At 42.8% G+C, this 18,861-nt stretch overlaps 1 pseudogene; it reads left to right on the forward strand.

Annotated features, from left to right (window-relative positions):
- Window positions 1–11,309, forward strand: part of LOC143436473 (uncharacterized) — a 30,307-nt pseudogene extending 18,998 nt beyond the window's left edge.
- The last annotated feature ends 7,552 nt before the right edge of the window (window positions 11,310–18,861 follow it).

An 18,861-nucleotide genomic window follows, 5' to 3' on the forward strand; every position in this document is an offset into this window, starting at 1 on the left:
ACAGAACAGGTTCCAGGACAGTCAGGGCTTTTCTTTCTTTTTCTTCCTTTCTTCCTTCCCTTCCCTTCCCTTCCCTTCCCTTCCCTTCCCTTCCCTTCCCTTCCCTTCCCCTCCCCTCCCCTCCCCTCCCCTCCCCTCCCCTCCCCTCCCCTCCCCTCCCCTCCCCTCTTTCTTTCTTTCTTTCTTTCTTTCTTTCTTTCTTTCTTTCTTTCTTTCTTTCTCTCTTTCGCCGAGTTCCTCTGTGTACCCCTGGAACTTGTTCTATAGACCAGGCTGGCCTCAAACTTAGGGATCCATCTGCCTCTGCCTTTCTAGTGCTGGGATTAAGGGCCTCTGCTGGTGAGATGACTGAGAACACTGGCTGCTCTTCCAGAAATCCGGAGACTATCAGCAACCATATGGTAGATCATGGCCATCTCTCAAGGGACCTGATGCCCTCTTCTGGCAAGTAGGTGTACATGCAGACCAAGCACTCCTACATTAATTAAAAAAAAAAAAGTAACTATATACATTAAACAAAACAAAAGATAAGCCAGGCCGTGGTGGTGCATGCATTTGAGCAGAGGCATGTGGATCTCTGAGTTCCAGGCTCACCTGCTCTACAGAGTGAGTTTCAAAACAGTCAAGGCTACACAGGGAAACTCTGTCTTGAAAAACCAAGGAGGTTAACGGGGAGGCCTGCTCTACCAACCAACAGTAACTGCTCTTACATAGAGAAACCATATATCAAAAAATAAACAAAGAAAACAAGATCCCATGATTAACTACGTATGGTAATTCATATATATATATAGTATTAGTATATATAATATATAATAATATATATAATATTATATATTATATGTGTTAATATATAATATATATAATATAATACTATATATATAATTATATATACACATATATAGTATTAGTATGCATGTGGGTGCGTGAATGTATTTATACACACTGTGTGGTGTTGGAAACCTTTGAGCTGGAGTCACAGATAGTTATGAACCACCATGTAGGTGCTGAGAACCCATTTAGCCATTTCTCCAGTCCTGTGCATCTTGAAGAAGTTTTAATGCATCTGTGCAAGGTAGGTAGCCCACGATTTTGGTTCCAAGTCACAGTGGAATTGGTCTTTATTTTAGAGTATTTTCTCTTGTGGGTTTCACAAATAGGGGCTATAACAGTATGGTAGTGACATCATGGTTCTCAGGACTCAGACCTTTGATTAGTGTCCATGTGTGGGCAAATGCATTAGTGTCTGATACCTGACACGGCTAAGAGCAGCTTCAACTTTATTTAACCACAGATAAGCATTTTAACAATCAACAGTCAGAAATAGCAAGCTGCTGCTGCAGTTTGACTTGGTGACCTCCTTGCCTCCTGGATGGTTTGGGGTGATCGATCTCCTTCCTCTGGAAAGGTAGAAGCTTTTTGAAGCCATCCATACCTACAGTTTAGTCCATTGCAGTTAGATGCATTAGCTGCATGAAATAGTCGGTGAGCATGGCTGTGATAAACAACTTGGGGAGAAAGGGTTTATCTGGCTTACACATCCACATCACTGTTAGTCATCAAAGAAGTCAGGACAGGAACTCAGACAGGGCAGGAACCTGGAGGCTGATGCAGAGGCCGAGGTGGAGTGTTGATTACAGGCTTGCTCACACTGGCTCCTTCAATCTGCTTCCTTATTGAACCCAGGACCACCAGCCGAGGGTTGGCACCATTCATGATGGGCTGGGCCCTCCCTCACCTATGGCTAAGTGGGAAAATGCTCTACAGGCTTGCCCACAGTCCATCTTATGAAGGCATTTTCCTGTTTGGGTTCCCTCTTCTCAAATGACTCCAGCCTGTGCCAAGTTGATATAAAATTAGCTAGAACTGTGCAAGAACATGTGAAAGGAAACTGTCTGTGAAACAGACAGGCGGATGAGCTTCACACATGCCAGAGCTCTGTTCTTCTCCTAACGTCCTCAGTTTGACAATCAATCTCAGTCATGCCCCCACCCCTCATACTTCATTCAGTGTCTCAGGGTGCAACTATACAGAGCACCTGTGACCTCAGTTTTTAAAAAACTCCCCTCATTCCTCCAGAACCCAAGGAGTCCTCCTAAACTCCCTTCAGGGCTTCAGGATGGCTGCCTGAGTCTTGATGCTGTAACTCACCCAGTGAATCCCTGCTCAGTTCCCTCTCTGCCAAACCTGTAACACCCTTTATCTCACAGTGACCCCAGGAGCCTTGAGCCTGTTGTGTCAGCAACAGACAGACATGTTTGTGTTATTGAAGTTGGCATTCCCAGCCTGTGCCCAAGTCAGGCCCAGCCACCTCTTGTCAATAAACTTTTATTAGTTTAAAGAGCCAAATTACTGGTGAAAAGCAGAAAAATATCCATCCTGCCACTGCACATTGGAAAGAGGAAGGAAGAGGTCCAGGGAGGCCCCTCAGTCTGTCTTCAAGGTCCTGAAGTGAGAGGAATGAAGAGGGATGTGCAGATGCAAGCAGTCCAGTCAGGGTGTGGTTCTGCCCTGCACTGACCCACACCACTGGTGGGCTTCAGGCTCATCCTGTCAGGTGATCTGACAAACTGTTAGTAGGGTGTTAAGTCTCTTTCTGAGAGACAGACTCCCCACTCTGGTTGGTGCCTTCTCCTTCTTTCAGCCTGAGATTCCTGGGGGAATTCCCATTTCTTTGGGGTCCATTGTTTGAGAGTCTCTAGAATATCCTCAATTCTGCCAGGCAGGCTACAGTGGCAGGATTTGTTGAATACTCAAATTGGACAAGATTGTTAGTGCTGGCAGATGGTGGTTGTTTATTTGTGTAATCAAGCTGGACTTGTATAAACAGTCCCCCTTTCTGGGTAGTGATTCTCTGTGTAGCAAATCAGGTCAGTACGGTTGTTGTACAAGGTGACACCCTCCTCGGCTAGCTCTGTCACAGAGGTTGTGATATTCTGCACAGCAGAGTGACTTAGAGCAGTCCCTGCCCACTTTCTCCACCCTGTCTCTGTTTCACCCAGAGGTGCTTGCTGTTCCTAGGAGGGTCACGGAGTTAAAGGATGTTTCCTCTAAATTCTGTAATCTGTGTCCTTGGGTGCAGAGTTCTTAGAACTAGGAATAAATCTGTGACTTTGCAAGTCTTCCTGACATTGCCAAACTCACTGAAAAGGGATGGATGTCTACAAGGTAGACTTGGCCTCTGTCGTAATTTTAATTGTCACTGTCCTTGGTTTGGTTTGGTTTTTTGGGATAAGGTTTCTCTGTGTTGCCCTGGCTATCTTGAAACTTAATCTGTAGACCAGGCTGGTTGTGAGTAAAGAGATCTGCCTGCCTCTATCTTTAGAGTGCTGGGATTAAAGGCTGTGGCACCACTCCTGGCTGTAATTTTTTTCTAATTTTTTAAAACAAATTTTATTTATTTATTTATTTATTTATTTATTTATTTATTTATCTTATGTATATGATTGCTCTGTTCTCATACACTCCAGAAGTAGAAATCAGATTCCATTGCAGATGGTTTTGAGCTACCAAGGGGTTCTGGGAATTGACCTCAGGTCCTTTGGAAAAACAGCCATTACTCTTATTTGTGATAGAGGTAGGTCATGACTAGATTTGAAAGGAGGTTTTTTTTGTTGTTGTTTTTTTGGTTTTTTTTTTCTGTCAAAAGAAGTCTTTATTTTAAACTTGCAATGCTTGTCTTTATTTTGTTCCTTATATTTTGAAAGTGAAAAGAAATAGTATTGAGTCAATTCCTTCTTTATGTCTTTAAATATTTGTTCTATGTATTTACAAGCCTTAAAGTTGCTCTAACAATTTCAATGGTATTAAGGGTATTTTCCAGGGTAGCACCTTTTTTGAACAATTCTTGGATTTTCCTGGTCCACAGTACTTCCTTCTATTCCAAGGTTATGTATGTTTTGATTATTAGTGTGATTTTTAAATTTTCTGAAGCAAGCTGAGAGGCAGGCAGAAAGATCGGATGAGAAGGCTGGGAGTGGGTTGAGAAAGGGGAGCAGGAGGGGAAAAAAGGATCTTTCTTACCTTAGTCTCCAAAAGGAGTATTTTAATAAGGCGAAGGCCCCTGGTGGTAGATCCACAAGCATCCTAGAGTTTAGCTGAAGAGAGCTGTTCTCTCTTAGGGAGGAGGAAACAGTGCTAAGCATGAGTAAACAGAAAGGAAGGGAAGGTGGGAACCTGGTATCATGGAGGTGGGAAGTTGAAAGCACAGAGATTCCCTGAGTTAAGCCTCTCCCTGTCTTGGAATGTAAGAGTATGGGGCCTCACAGAACCACCCCAGATCGGCCTTAGAGCTGTGTGTGACAGAATTCTCCTGTGGATACTCAACACAACACACACCTATTTACCACAGAAAGGAGCCCAGAATAGCGCAAAGGATGATGGTACCAGGGTCCAGTCTGTGAACCAGTGAGTGTGGGTATTGGGGCTAACTAACAGAATTATAGGAAGGGACCTGCTTCCAAACAGCAGAGATAACTCAAAATCAGCTGCATCACCAGATGACCCATCCTCACATAGGCGAAGGCTCCTGGCCACTGACCCCTGACCCCTTCTACAGGGCTTCCATGCAGCCACAGTCCCAAGGTCTCTTCCAGCAGCTGCTCACTCGTTCGTACTGCTAGCAGGAGAGCGCTTCAATCTTCCAAGTTTCTATTCCTTTAAAAAAAAAAACAAAACAAAAAAAAAACCAAAAGACAGAAAACAAAACAAACCTATTTCTTTATTTTGTGTCATGTGTAAGAGTGTTTTGCTTGCGTGTCTATGTACACTGCATGTATGCCTGGTACCCTGGGGCATCAGAAGAGAGTGCTGGATACCTTAGAGTGGAGTCTTTGGTGGGTGTGAAACACCATGTGGGTACTGGGGATTGAACCTGAGCCCTCTGCAAGAGCAACAAGTGCACTTCACCTCTGTCCATCTCTCCAGCCAGTTTATTCTTTCTGGATATGTGACTTCTTGTTTACCGGCTTAGGGCAAACATTTCAATTTAGAGAAAAGTGCTAGAGCTAGTTTACTTATTTAAATGATAAGAATTTGTTCTGACCATCCTATACCATCAACACTAAGACAGGATCAATGGGATAATGGTCAAAATAATGCCACCACATCCTAATACATGTACTTCTTGCCTTCTGTTTGAATTTTATTTTATTTTTTGTTCTTTGTAATTTAAGACAGTGTTTCTGTATCACCCTGGCAGACCTGGAACTCTCGATCCACCTGCCTCTGCCTCCCCAGTGCTGGGGGTTAAAGTCATGTACCACTATCTCTGGCTCTGTTGAATTTTATAATGTGAAGACTACAGCACGCCTCACTTTCTGTTTCTCTAAGGATGAGTTTTTAAATGTTGTTTTCTAGGTGAGGCATTTCAGAGTTCATACTGCTCTTGCTGGGGACTCAGGTTGGTTTTCCCACTCCCACATCAGACAACTCAGAGCTCATTGCAACTCCAGGTCTCATCTGGCCTCCGAGTACACTACACTCATTCCGAGCACACACCTGCAACACGCACACACATTAGAGTCACATAAAAAAGAACAGAACGCCTTATGCGCCTTGTCAGTGCTGGCCATGGCCTATCATAAGGACCACTGGCCAACCTTTAGCTAGAAGGGCTCCAGGATCAGAGTTTTATTTAAATTTTTAATTACATTATAAACCGGAAAAACTTTGGACTGGTTTCAGTTTTGGTTTGTGTGAGAATTTACTTACTTTGTCTAAGTGTTTCTAAGTTATGATTATTAGTTTTTAGTGTATGGACAGAGTGTTGGATTTCCTGAAGGTACTGAGTTACGAGCGTTATCAGTAAGCATCGGTTTTAGCAGGAACAATGTAGAAAACTCAGAAGCAGAGACGGAGAGCCCACCCTGGTCTCTACAAACATACAATAACTGGCTTTGGTATGGTTGACTTTTAAAAATAATATTTTTATTTGTGCTTTTAGAATTTCATACTGAATGAAGTGAGGACACAGCTGCTCCTAGGTGTGGTTGAAGGGAAGGTTTTTATTATACATATGAGGGCATATACAGACAGAGGCATCTAGGAAAGTGAGTCCAAACTGAAACAGGCCGAGAGGAGAGAGAGTCGGGAGGGGAGAACCAAGAGTTAGGGGCAGGAGGCAAGAGGGGATGAAATGAACCAAGAGACCAAGAAAGAGCTGAAGACCAAAGGAACCAAGACAGCAGGTGGCTGAAAGTACAGAGCTATACAGGAAAGAGAAGCTGGGGGAACTGCAGGCCCTGAACTGGAGAAGTTTAGGGTAGGGTCAGGGTGAGAAAAGCCTAGAGGAGCAGCAGGTACTGAGGCTAGCATGTACTTTACATGCTAAAAGCCTGCAGATAGCTGTTTCTCCTGGGTTTCCAGACCTGACAAACACCTGTAGTTGGTATATTTGAGCATGTTCAACACATCCATCCTCTTTCTCCTAATACCTGCATTTCCCCTTAACTTTTTGTCCTTTTTAAAAAAATATTTTGCCAGGCAGTGGTAGCGCACGCCTTTAGTCCCAGCAGAGGCAGGTGGATTTCTGAGTTCAAGGCCAACCTGTTCTACAGAGTGAGTTCCAGGATAGCCAGAGCTACACAGAGAAACCCTGTCTCGAAAAACCTAATATATATATATTATTATATATATATTATAATATATATATATATATTATATATATATATATATAATATATATATATATATAGTAATATATATATATATATTACTGAGTCCAGTTTTTGCTTTTATGCATAGTTGATTTATGAAGGGTTGACCCTCCCTATCCTAGCAGCCCTTAACTGGCAGTAGCTCCTCAGTTAATCGGGGTTGGAGGGTTCAGCCCCTCCCACATCCATGTTGAAATGTTAACTGGATTGATCTTGCACAGATGAACTCAAGTGATGTAGTTTTATAAATGTAGTCCTGCCATGACAGTTTACCTGGCTTATACAATCATCCTGCCAACTCCTCAGTGTTTCCTGAGCCTGGGGTAATACGGTGCTGGACTTGTTACCCCAGGGGATAACCTCTGTTTTGGTGTAGAGACCCATTCATGTCTGAGGCCTCCATACACACTTATTTTCTTCACACAGACAAGTTGTGGTTTCCAGCACTAAGCACACTCCACAGTAGACAGAGATACCTCTCATGAGGATGAGTGTTGCACTTGCTATCCATAGAGATATAGGTATTCCGAGAGCATTAACTATAGTAGCATAATAATAGGTTTATTCCTCAGACCCGTGACCTCTCCAGCTCGGGGTCAGACTTACAGGATTAGCCATGATTCTACTCTTGTACAGTGAGCATTAGAGTTCTATCTGTTACCCTATGACCTTCATGATATGATTGCATTCACGGACTTACATTTCTGTCTGGTTGTTACTGTAGGTTTCAGGGTTCACAGGTAATGAAGAGTGTTGATGGCTTCTTTTCCTCAGCGGTAACATAGTGGGCAACCTAGGGCAATGCTGACAGACAGTGTCAAGGTTTTAGGTGAGGGGGGTGCCTCTGGGATTCTCCTGACCAACAACTCAAGGGAAGGAATTTACCCTCTGCCATTGGACTTTTTATTTGACAACTTGTGTCTCCTGACAGGAAGTATAGTGCCCTCTATAGGGGATTAGTTGTAGACATTTATTGTAGGCATTAGTTGCGGCTAATAGATTTGACCAAGTGCTTTAAAGTAGATTTTAGAAATTACAGAGGCAACATGTTGGTGAATTAGAACTCTAAGAACATATGCCATCCTTCTGTTGTCTTATTATCCAGCTACTTTCTCAAATACAAATGGTGTGACGGGCCACTGAGACGACTCAGTAGGTTGTCACCTTGGCACACCTGGGAAATGGGAACCTCAGTTGAGAAATTGGCCCCACCAAATTGGCCTGTGCAAATGTCTTCAGAGCACTTTCTTGCTTGCCAATTGATGAAGGAGGGCCTACTCCATTGTGGGTGTTAACATCACAGGACACGTGGGCCAATTAAATAGCTTCATTGTGTTTATTACTATTAAAAGGATAGTAATTTACTGTGTGCTTTTTGCAACCTGTTTGCCACTGTATAAATTTGATCGTAGAAAAGATAAAATCATTTCCATACCTCTCCTAGAAGATTATGCAAAACATAGGCAGCTGCAGTGGACAAAGACGCCCCACATCCCCATTCCTGGGGTTAAACAAAACTTATTCTTATGTCTCTGTTTTTGAAGAAAGCAAAATCCCAAAATTGTCACTACAATAGTCCTAAGCTATTCCGACATTTTATAGCCAGCCAGTGGTAGTGGCCATCTCTAGTCCCAACTCGTGGCAAGCAGAGGCAGGTGGATCTCTGTGAGTTCTGCCTGATGTACAGAGAGAATTCCACGACAGCAAGAACTACATGGAGAAACCATCTTGAAAACACCAAAACAGACAAACAAAAAAGATATTTCAATGCTTTAAAAATCCAAGAACTCCTTAAAAACCTAATGTCTCTTTCAGAAGTTTAAAGTCTCTGAACTGTGAACTTTTGCTAGATTTTTTTTAAGTTACATCCTTTCTCACTCAAAAACAAACAAACAAACAAACAAACAAACAAACAAAAAACCCAATACGGTATACACAATTAATGCAAAGCAGGACCAACCTCCTGCAGTATCCCTAACTCAGTGTCCCACATCTGGAATTGACACACATCTCCTGGGCTCCCAAGGTTTTGGACAGCTCCACTTCCCCAGCTGTGCTGCTGGCAGCATACACAGATTGTCTCCTAGGCTCAGGCTAGTACCACATCATCTGCTGCTGTTCTGGGCGCTCATCCCACCTACTGATATCTTCAATATGCTGTTTTCCACTCTACCTGAGGCTCAACCTTCTCCAATGCAGACACAGGGAAGGGATTATGTGTCTTACATGTCCTGGTCACAGTCCATCATTAAGAGAAGCCAAAGCAGGAACTCAAGGCAGTCAGGGGCCCAGAGAACTGAGACTGAGACCATGGAGGAACTGCTTACTGACTTGCTCTTCAGGGCTTGCTCAGCCTGCTTTCTTATATAATCAGGACCACTTGATGCCCAGGGGTGACACCACCCACAGTTGGCTGGCCCATTCCATACTGATGATTAATTAATAACAAAATGCCCCCACAGATTTGCCTGAAGATGATCTAATGCAGACAGTTTCTAGTCTAAGATTCCTCTTTCCAGATGATTGTGTCAGGTCAACAGAAAACTATCCAGGATACAACTCATCATTTTAAAAGGGTAACAAAGGAAGCAAAAAAAAAAAAAAAAAATGCCTAGTCAATAATAGTGCCAGCCTTACAATCACAATGTCCTGAGTTCAGTTCCCAAAACCCACATAAAATAAAATATCTGTAGTCCCAGCACTTCTCATAGAGACCCTGCTTCATTGACATGGAAGGAAACAGTATTTCTGAAAGGTGTCCTGAGCACCTCCCAAGTACACATGTGCACCCACAAACACAATAAATGTACACATTTAAAAAACTTAATGTTGTATTGATTTATCCACAAGCTTTGGGGACATTTTGCAAATGAAATAAAAATAGAATTTTCTTATAGACTGGGACTAATTGTTATTTCATAGACATGCAGGAATTTAAAAACAAAGATGATTTTGATTGATACCAACATATATCAATTGGTACATGCAAATTGTTCATAAGAATGGATTGAAATTTGTGTTGACATGCTATGTGAATTTTTAATGTTCTGGAGGAGATGTTCCTCACCATATTTGAATATCATTGTTTCTATCTTAGTTGTTTGCAATGGCCTTGGAAAGCATGCAGTCCAAGCATGATACATCCAACATGACACATTTCTTTGTTCAATCATTAGTAAACACAGTCTTTGTTGTTACTCTTCATTTCTTTTGCAGCAGCCAACTGGTGGAGAAATTCTGTGACTATAATGAAAGTCATCAGTGTGCAGAAATCTTCAGCTGCAATTCAGGGCAGTCTGTGGTGAGCCCAAAATCTTGTCCAGGACTTGCTACATTTGAAAAAAAATATCTATGAAGAAGGTGGAATTGGCCACTCATCTCTGGGTGTGCTCCTGAACCATCAGATAAGACACAAACCTAATGAAGATCAGGAACATGGACAGACATTGTATAAACATAAAGAGATTGGGAGCAGCTCTGCTTCCCCTCAGTCCCTTCAGATGCATAAAAGCACTCACACTGCAGAGAAAGTGTCCAAAAATAAGGACTATAAAGAAGACCTTCCTTGCATCAGATCTGATCAAAGATATGAAGAACATGACTGTGCACAGAAATCTTATGTGCGCAAGGAATGTGGGGAAGACTTTACCAACCCTAGTTCTTTACACAAACATGAAAAGATTTCTAGTTCAATAAAGCCCTATGTGTGTGAACTCCGAGAAAGGCTTCATTCGATTAGTTTACCTTTCAAAACATAAGATGAATACAACTTGTGAGAAGGCCTTTCTGGGTAATCCTTGTGGGAAAACTTTTAGTAGCTCTGCTACCCTTCAGAGACATAAAAAAGTTCACAGTGGTGTGAAACCCTGTGTATGTAAGCAATGTGGGAAGGTCTTCCCTGTTTCCCGTTGCCTTAAATTGCATAAACTAGCTCACACTTATGAAAAGTCTTATGTGTGTAAGCACTGTGGGAAAGCCTTTCTATTTTGGAGTCAATGTCAGAAACATAGACTGTCACAGTGGTGTGAATCCTGTGCTTGTAAGCATGTGGGAAAGCCTTTCCTTACTTCACTTCCCTGCAATCGCAGGAGAGAATTCACACTGGTGAGAAGCCCTATGTGTGTAAGCACTGTGGGAAAACCTTTGCTCATTTTGGTAACCATAAAAGACATGAAAAAATTCACGCTAGTGAGAGACCCCAAGTATGCAGGCAGTGTGGGAAGTCATTCAATAATCACAGTTCCTTTCAGTTCCACAATCGAATGCATACTGGAGAGAACCCCTACAAGTGTAAGCAGCGTGGGAAGGATTTAGCTGCTGCTTCCTCCCTTCAGAGCCATGACAGGAATCACTCTGGAGAGAAGCCTTATGCGTGTTTGCAGTGTGGGAAAGCTTTCAGTTCTGACAGCTCTCTTCGGAAACATAAAATAATGCATAGTGAAGAAAAACCCTATGTATGTAAGCAATGTGGCAAAAAGCCTTCAGTGAGAGATCCTATCAGTGTAAGCAATGTGGCAAAGCTTTCTGTTATTCTAATTATCTTAATAAGCATGAAAAGCAAATCCACAGCAGTGACAGACCCCATCAATGGAAGCAGTGTGGAAAAGCCTTTCGATCTTCTGATCAGGTTGAAAACCATGAACCTGTCCACTAAAGTCAGACCCTGTAAATGTAAGATGTGTGGGAAAGGCTTTCCATTTCCTGGTCAACTTCACTCTTGTGACAGACCTTATTTATGTAAGCAATGTGGAAAAGAATTTTTGTCTCTGTATTGCTTGGGAAGACACGCAGTAATTCACAGAACAAAGAAGGATGTTTGTAAGTTATGTGGAAAAGCCATCCCTTGGTTAGCTCTCACAGAAATCAAACCACATGGGAGTGAAACAGACTATGTTACAATGTAAGAATATGGCAAACAAGTCAGGATGGAGAAAAGCTACTCTTTTGAATCAATGTGGCTTTTAGTATTAAAAGTTCCGTTCAAATACATGGAAGTAGCCCTCTGGAGAAGAGCTGCAAGCAATGTAATAAAGTCTTCTGAATTCTTCTCATTGTGGAGAACATGTGAAATAGCTCACACTGGAGAGAAATCCTTATACACGCTCTGTGGAAAGCCTTTAGTTCATAAGAGGCCCTCATTCGACATTGTCGTAGTCACTGTGAAGGGAAGCCCTTCATATATGTGTGGTGGTTTGAATAAGAATGTCCCCCCATAGGCTCATATATTTGAATGCTTAGTCACCAGAGAACAGAACTGTTTGAAATGATTACAAGGAGGCATCACCTTGTTGGATTGGATGTGACCTTCTTGCAGGAACTGTGTCACTAGGGGTAGGCTTTGAGAATTCTAAAGCCCACTCCAGACCCACTCTCCCACCCTTTCTTTTTCTGTGTCTGTGGACTGGGCTATAGCTTTCACCTACTGCTCAAGCTCCATGCTCCCAGCCATGATGATAATGAACTAAATCTCTGAAACTGTAAGCCAGCCTCCATTAAACGCTTTGTCATATAAGAGTTGCCTTTTTCATGGTGTCTGTACTGGTTTGAATAACAGTGGTACCATATTTGAATGCTTGTTCATTAGGGAATGGTGCTATTTGACAAGGATTAGTAGGTATGGCCTTGTTGGCAGTAGGTGTGGCCTTGTTGGCAGTGGGTGTGGCCTTGTTGGCAGTGGGTGTGGCCTTGTTGGCAGTGGGTGTGGCCTTGTTGGCAGTGGGTGTGGCCTTGTTGGCAGTGGGTGTGGCCTTGTTGGAGGAAGTGTCAATGGTTGTGGGCTTTGGGGTTTCAAATGCTCAGGTGTGTTTCTCGTTTCCTGTTGCCTGTAGATCCAGATGTAGAAATCTGAAGATGCTTCTCCAGCACCATGTCTACCTGAATGCTGCCATGCTTCCACTCTTGGAGACAATAGACTAAACTTCTGAACTGCAGACAAGCCCCAATTAAATGGTTTCCTTTATTAGAGTTGCCATGGTCATGGTGTGTCTTCACAGGAACAGAACACTGAAAAAGACAGTGTTTCTTCACCAAAATAGAGCAGTGACTAAGATATAGGGACTCTCACTATAAAGCGTTCAGTCACCCCAGGCTTGTCTATAGACATTATGGAGTAGAGCGCTTACTGTAAAGTAACCTAAAGTACAGAATTTGTGAAGTCTGTGTGAAGTCATTTTGATAACACTTTTAAAAAATGTATCATTCATGGGTGGTGGTGGCACACATCTTTAGTCCCAGTACTTGGGAGGCAGATACAGGCAGTTATCTCTGAGTTTGAAGCCAGCCTGGTCTACAGAACTTGTTCAAGGACAGCCAAGGTTACACAAAGAAGCCCTGTGTCAATTAGTTAATTAATTAATTAATACTCCTGGCATTGAAAAACATGTGGGAAGATTCCTTGTTTCAATTCAAACGTTAAGAAATAGCAGAGTTTGAGAAACATACTTGATTAAAAGAGATACTTGATTTGATCTGACAGTCTTACCCACTGAGTCTGTTACCTCAGTTGTTCCCAGGGCTGAGACCGGCTAGGTGGTTTTGTATAGTACAAAAGCTTAGAGTCTAGGTCTTTTCCTCAGTGTATTGCATTTGAGATTAATCATGACATATGTGTCAAGACTCTTTTCTTTATATGGCTGAGTGGATAGTATGCCCTCATGAAACAGAACCAAGACATCATAGTAATGAACATAGTGTGTCAATTCATTTATCCTGATTTTCTTTTGTCTAGGTGTCATAGTTTCCACCAGAACCTCTACAGATTCTATTTTATATTTGTACCTACACATTCATATTACTTTAATAATTGATTCTTTAAAAGATTTTTTTTGCCCATTGCTAGTTATCTAACTTGACAGGCCTTGATATACATGTCCTTCATTACGTGTGTGTGTGTGTGTGTGTGTGTGTGTGTGTGTGTGTGTGTATGTATGTATGTACATGTATGCACAGGCACTAGAATCACTGAGTGACCAACCTGTCCACCTAGGGCTGTGCTCATGGAAGGAGGTGCCCTTGAAGTCCTCATTCTCAGGTCAGGCCTTTGCAGTACAATCAATAAAGTCCAGACAACAACTCTGCCCTTGGGAAAACTGCAGTGCTGTGGGGTAAAGAGAAGTGCCCAAGGCCCAGCTGCTATCTATGGCCAGTTCTTACAAGTCACATATGTAGAGTCCTACCATATCCCATGGATGACATGAAACAATTTCTTCCCAGCACTTGGGAGGCAGAGGCAGGCGGATTTCTGAGTTCGAGGCCAGCCTGGTCTACAGAGTGAGTTCCAGGACAGCCAGGGCTACACAGAGAAACCCTGTCTCGAAAAATCAAAAAACAAACAAACAAACAAACAAACAATTTCTTTTAAATATAGGCAATAATTATACAAAATTAGACTATATAATTTAAAGTGCTATTTATGTTTTTTTTTTTTTTTAACAGAAAAAAGGAGGCAGGAAGCTGTACTCTCCTTTCTTCCATGTCCTTCTATCGGCTTCCAGCAGAAGGTGTGCTCCAGATCTGAATTAAGGGCATGGGTCATTCCACCTCAAAATCCAGATCAAAAACCCGTGTCTTCCAGCCTCAAGATCACAGGCGTGCCCTCCATTTCTGGATTGCAGTTCATTCCAGATACAGTCAGGTTGACAACCAAGAATAGCCATCACACAATTGTTAGAGAATTCTTTGTGACTACTCTCAAAAAGAAATGTCTGTACTCCAGTGCCCGAGCTGCTTGAGGGCAGGACTTGAGTTCTGCTAGGCTGTGCAGCTAATGGATGGAGGCATTTTGGAGTCTCCTAATTCTGCACCAAGAAATGGTGTATGCTCTGTCAAATGTGCAGATAGATGGCTTTGGGAGATGTTCTGTAGCAGGCTTATCTCCTGGTACCTTAACTCTCATGAATAAATTTTACCTCATACGCCCGGTACTTAGCAGGGCAGGAACAGCCATTATTGCAGGGATTCTTGTCCTCATTTAAGGATCTGGTGGCCTTGATGTTGGACTCTGAATTGCTTTCTCTCTGCAGCTACATGGCTGAGCATTGACATGGCCACATGCAGTGTACACCAGAATCCCAGTGAGATGGGCTCTCATGCCAGTGAAGGGATGGACTCGGCAGTAAGTATAAGAGCCAACAGGCAGAGAACAAACTTTCTTCTTCCATGCCCTTTATATAGGGTGCCAGAAGGTCAATGGTGTATCATCCCACCTCAGAGGATCTGAATTAAAAATGGGTCTTCCCAGCCAGGCAGAGGTGGTGCACACCTTTAATCCCCGCACTACAGAGAAAAAGTCAGGTAGATTTCTGGGAGTTTGAGGTCAGCCTGGTCTACAGAGAAAGTTCCAGGACAGCCAGGGCTACACAGACAAACCCTGTCTCAAAACAAAACAAAACAAAACAAAACAAAACAAAAGAAACAAAAAATTGGAAAAAAAATGAGTCTTACCACTTCAGGTGAGTTAATTAAAAACAAAGACAAAAACAGAAATCCAACAAATAAAAAACCTCACAGATGTACCTAGCTGCTTGGGGCTTTAGTTAATTCCAGATGTAATATGTTACACATACTGTGTTCATGGGCATTATCAGAAGACTGATAGCTGCTTATCTGTTGGTATAATGACTGGAAGAAAAATTACAAAGTCAAATGAATAACAAAAGAAGTGTGAAAAACATACATGTAGAGAGACGCTGTCTCAGAACTCAAACTAAAACCAACCTGTTCAGGCCTAGACAACTGCCGCTTTTCTAGCTGGCCATTTTATGCTGATCCTAATATCACAAGGGAACTGTCTCAGATGCTATGACTCCCGTTACAAGGAAACGTGCTCATGTGCTATTGCTAGGAAACTTTCTCATGCCTGAATTGATTGCATATTCTGTGCTTTGGTGTTCTTGGAAACTAATCACAATGGAATTCAGTTAGAACTGCTTTGTATAGTTGGCCACAATAAGCTTGGACCCACACCAACTGCCTGGCAGTACTTCTGCACCTGTGTATGAACTTTCATGGTCTTTGCTTTTACAAGCTGCCCCTAGTACAGACCCTGGCATAATACAAGACTTCTGTTTTGAACAGGGGGTTGAGTAAAGTTTTAAGTGCCCAAGACCTCCCTAGGAACTGACATCCTACCTGGCAGAAAGAGTCATGTAAGTGGGTAACTGACATTCTGCTTGGCAAGCATGAATGTTAGGGAAGGCAATTTCCCTTCCACAGTTGAATAAACCAACCAACAAGGACAACACAAATCACAACAAAAATGCGTCCCTAAGGAAGCCTCTATCCCTAAGTCCTGATTGCTGGAATAACGTGGCACAGACGTTTCTGGATTTTAGGCTTAAAAGCTCTGTAGGATCCTGGCTCAATCTTGTAGTCAGCTCTGAGTTTACTCTGCAGCCCTGATCAATCAGTCTTAGGTCAAATGGTCAGTAAACAATCCCTGTCTGACAGAGATCAGTGTTTATGTGGTTTGTGGGGCAACTCTTGGGCCCCAACATAACCAACCAACCAACCAACAACAACCAGAAAGAGAGGGGTCTGTCATTAGTATAGGAAATGCCCTTTTGTTTTGTTTTGCTTTGTTTTTCAAGACAGAGTTTCTCTGTCTAGCCCTGCCTATCCTAGAACTCTTTCTGTAGCTCAGGCTGGCTTTGAACTCAGGGATCTGCTTGCCTCTGCCTCCTGAGTGCTGGGATACAAGTCATTCACTACCATGTCTGGCTTAATTGGAAATTTCTTAAGGAAGGGAGGCATAGATCATAGTAACACAGCAGAGGTCAGGGTCAAGGTAGGAAGGCTGGAGGGGGTTAAGCATTAACCAAACTGAAGTAAACCTGGAAAAAACATATATAGAAACTGACTTTATTGTAAGCCAATTAAAAAGTAGAAGTTTGAAAAACTTAGAGAAAAGCAGGACATGGTGGTACAGAATGTTAATCCCTGCATTCAGGGGGCAGAGGCAGGAGACTCTCTGAGTTCAAGGCCAGCCTGGTCTCAGAGAGAGACAGAGACAGTGGAGAGAGAGAGAGAGAGAGAGAGAGAGAGAGAGAGAGAGAGAGAGAGAGAGAGAGAGATCCAGCATAGCCAAGGTTACATGGAGAAACCCTATCTTTAAAATCCAAATGAATGACAGATAGATAAATAGATGAAATATTAGAGAACATGTGAAAGATCCACATGGGTAATGCTGCTCCTAAAGGCTTGGATATCAAACGGAAAGGATATTACCAGGAACTCTGTAGGAGTTGGTTGTCAGGCCTTCCCTGGGCTCCTCAAAGACTACAGACTCCTGTTGACCTACTGTTGATGTTCCAGCATCTCCTCTCAACCTCAGTTACACAAAAATTCATTTTAATCTCACTTTTCTTTCAGATTATCTAAATGAGTTACTTTCTAGCTGTGTTTTGTGCTCAGGTATATTTCTTACCAAATGGCAATTGACTCTCTCTCTCTCTCTCTCTCTCTCTCTCTCTCTCTCTCTCTCTCTCTCACACACACACACACACACACACACACATGCACACACACACATCTCTCATGCATACACACACATCTCTCTCTCACACACATATACACACACATCTCTCTCACACACATATCTCTCTCACACACACATCTTTCTCTCTCACACACACACACACATCTCTCTTACACACACATCTTTCTCTCTCTCTCTCTCACACACACATCTCTCTCTCACACACACATCTTTCTCTCTCACACACACACACACATACACACATGCACACACACATCTCTCTCTCTCACACACACACCTCTCTCACACACACATACATCTCTCTCTCACACACACATCTTTCTCACACACACACACACACACACACACACACACACACACTCTGGTCATTGCCCTTGGTTGCCCAGCAGAACTGGCTGGTAAACTTTTGTTGCTGATGCTACCACACACTGCAGATGTGCTGCATAGAGAAAGCCACTTTCTGAGAGCTATCTTCCATATGCCAAAGGTGCTATGCAGGCTGCTGGCATTGAAGGGACAAGAGTGTCTTGCCTAGTTTTGAATTCGGTAAACCACAGTACTAGCCTGCCATGAAAATATGCCCACTGGTGAAACAGTGGCAACTTACGTTGTGGTAACCACATACTCTTTTGTTCTGTCCAGCAGGGCATTAAACAGGGATACGGGGAGATTACTTGAAAGAGAGCGGGCGGGGAGGGGGGGCAGGGGGAACAGGCAAAGGCACAAAAGAAGGGGATGACACAGGAGTGTAGGTGTTCACGGGGAGTACAGATATCTTCTAGAACAGAGTGTCAGCTGGGTGAAGGTTCAGGGGACAGGTCACTATGACTCCGCCTATGATTCACCTGTCCTAATCTAAGTTGGTACTATCCACCAAGGTTACCTATCCACAAGGTCTATGACGAAAGCCTGGCAATTTTCCACCAAAGCTGCTTGTTTACAATATCTTATAGCTATCTGTTTCAGTGTTTTCCACAGAGACCCAAGACTTTGTGTTAGCAGGCTGGCTTAGGCCTATGGCTGATTTTAGGCCTTCAGTGTATAAGCAAAGCTGCCCCTGACACTCTTTCACGGAATGAAGGCCTTTCCCACAGAAGGGAATGCATTCCAGGTTCTGTAAATCCAGTAAAACAAAATGAAAACAAAACAACATGGCCTATGGCTGAGGAGGTCTCAGGTCCTAGGGGGTAACTTATAGAACAATAGCTAAATAGCTGTAGGCTAACTCACCTTCTAAATATTTTATATCCACAGACAAATGCTACATTTAGTCTTAACTCAAGAAGCTTCCCTTGAGCCCAAGAAGTTTGCAATGACCTGCAGTCAACAGAGACTCATGCCTCTCTAAGTATGGAGAGTAACTGACAGTTGGGATAACCTATACTATCCCAATAAGACTCTGGGAACTTCACAGTGAGAGGCCAAATCTTTTTTTGTTTGTTTGTTTGTTTGTTTTGTTTTGTTTTTTGTTTTTCAAGACAGGGTTTCTCTGTGTAGTCCTGGCTGTCCTGGAACTCACTCTGTAGACCAGGCTGGCCTCGAACTCAGAAATCCGCCTGCCTCTGCCTCCCAAGTGCTGGGATTAAAGGAGTACGCCACCACTCCGGCCTCCGCCCGGCGCAGGCCAAATCTTTTAAGTTCAGATTCCATTTTGGAGAACCTGACCTAAGTTTGAACTCAGGTAAACTAACAGGCTGGTACCTAACATTAG

This window comes from Arvicanthis niloticus, chromosome 22, assembly GCF_011762505.2.
Source record: "Arvicanthis niloticus isolate mArvNil1 chromosome 22, mArvNil1.pat.X, whole genome shotgun sequence".
NCBI classification, from domain to species: Eukaryota; Metazoa; Chordata; class Mammalia; order Rodentia; family Muridae; genus Arvicanthis; species Arvicanthis niloticus.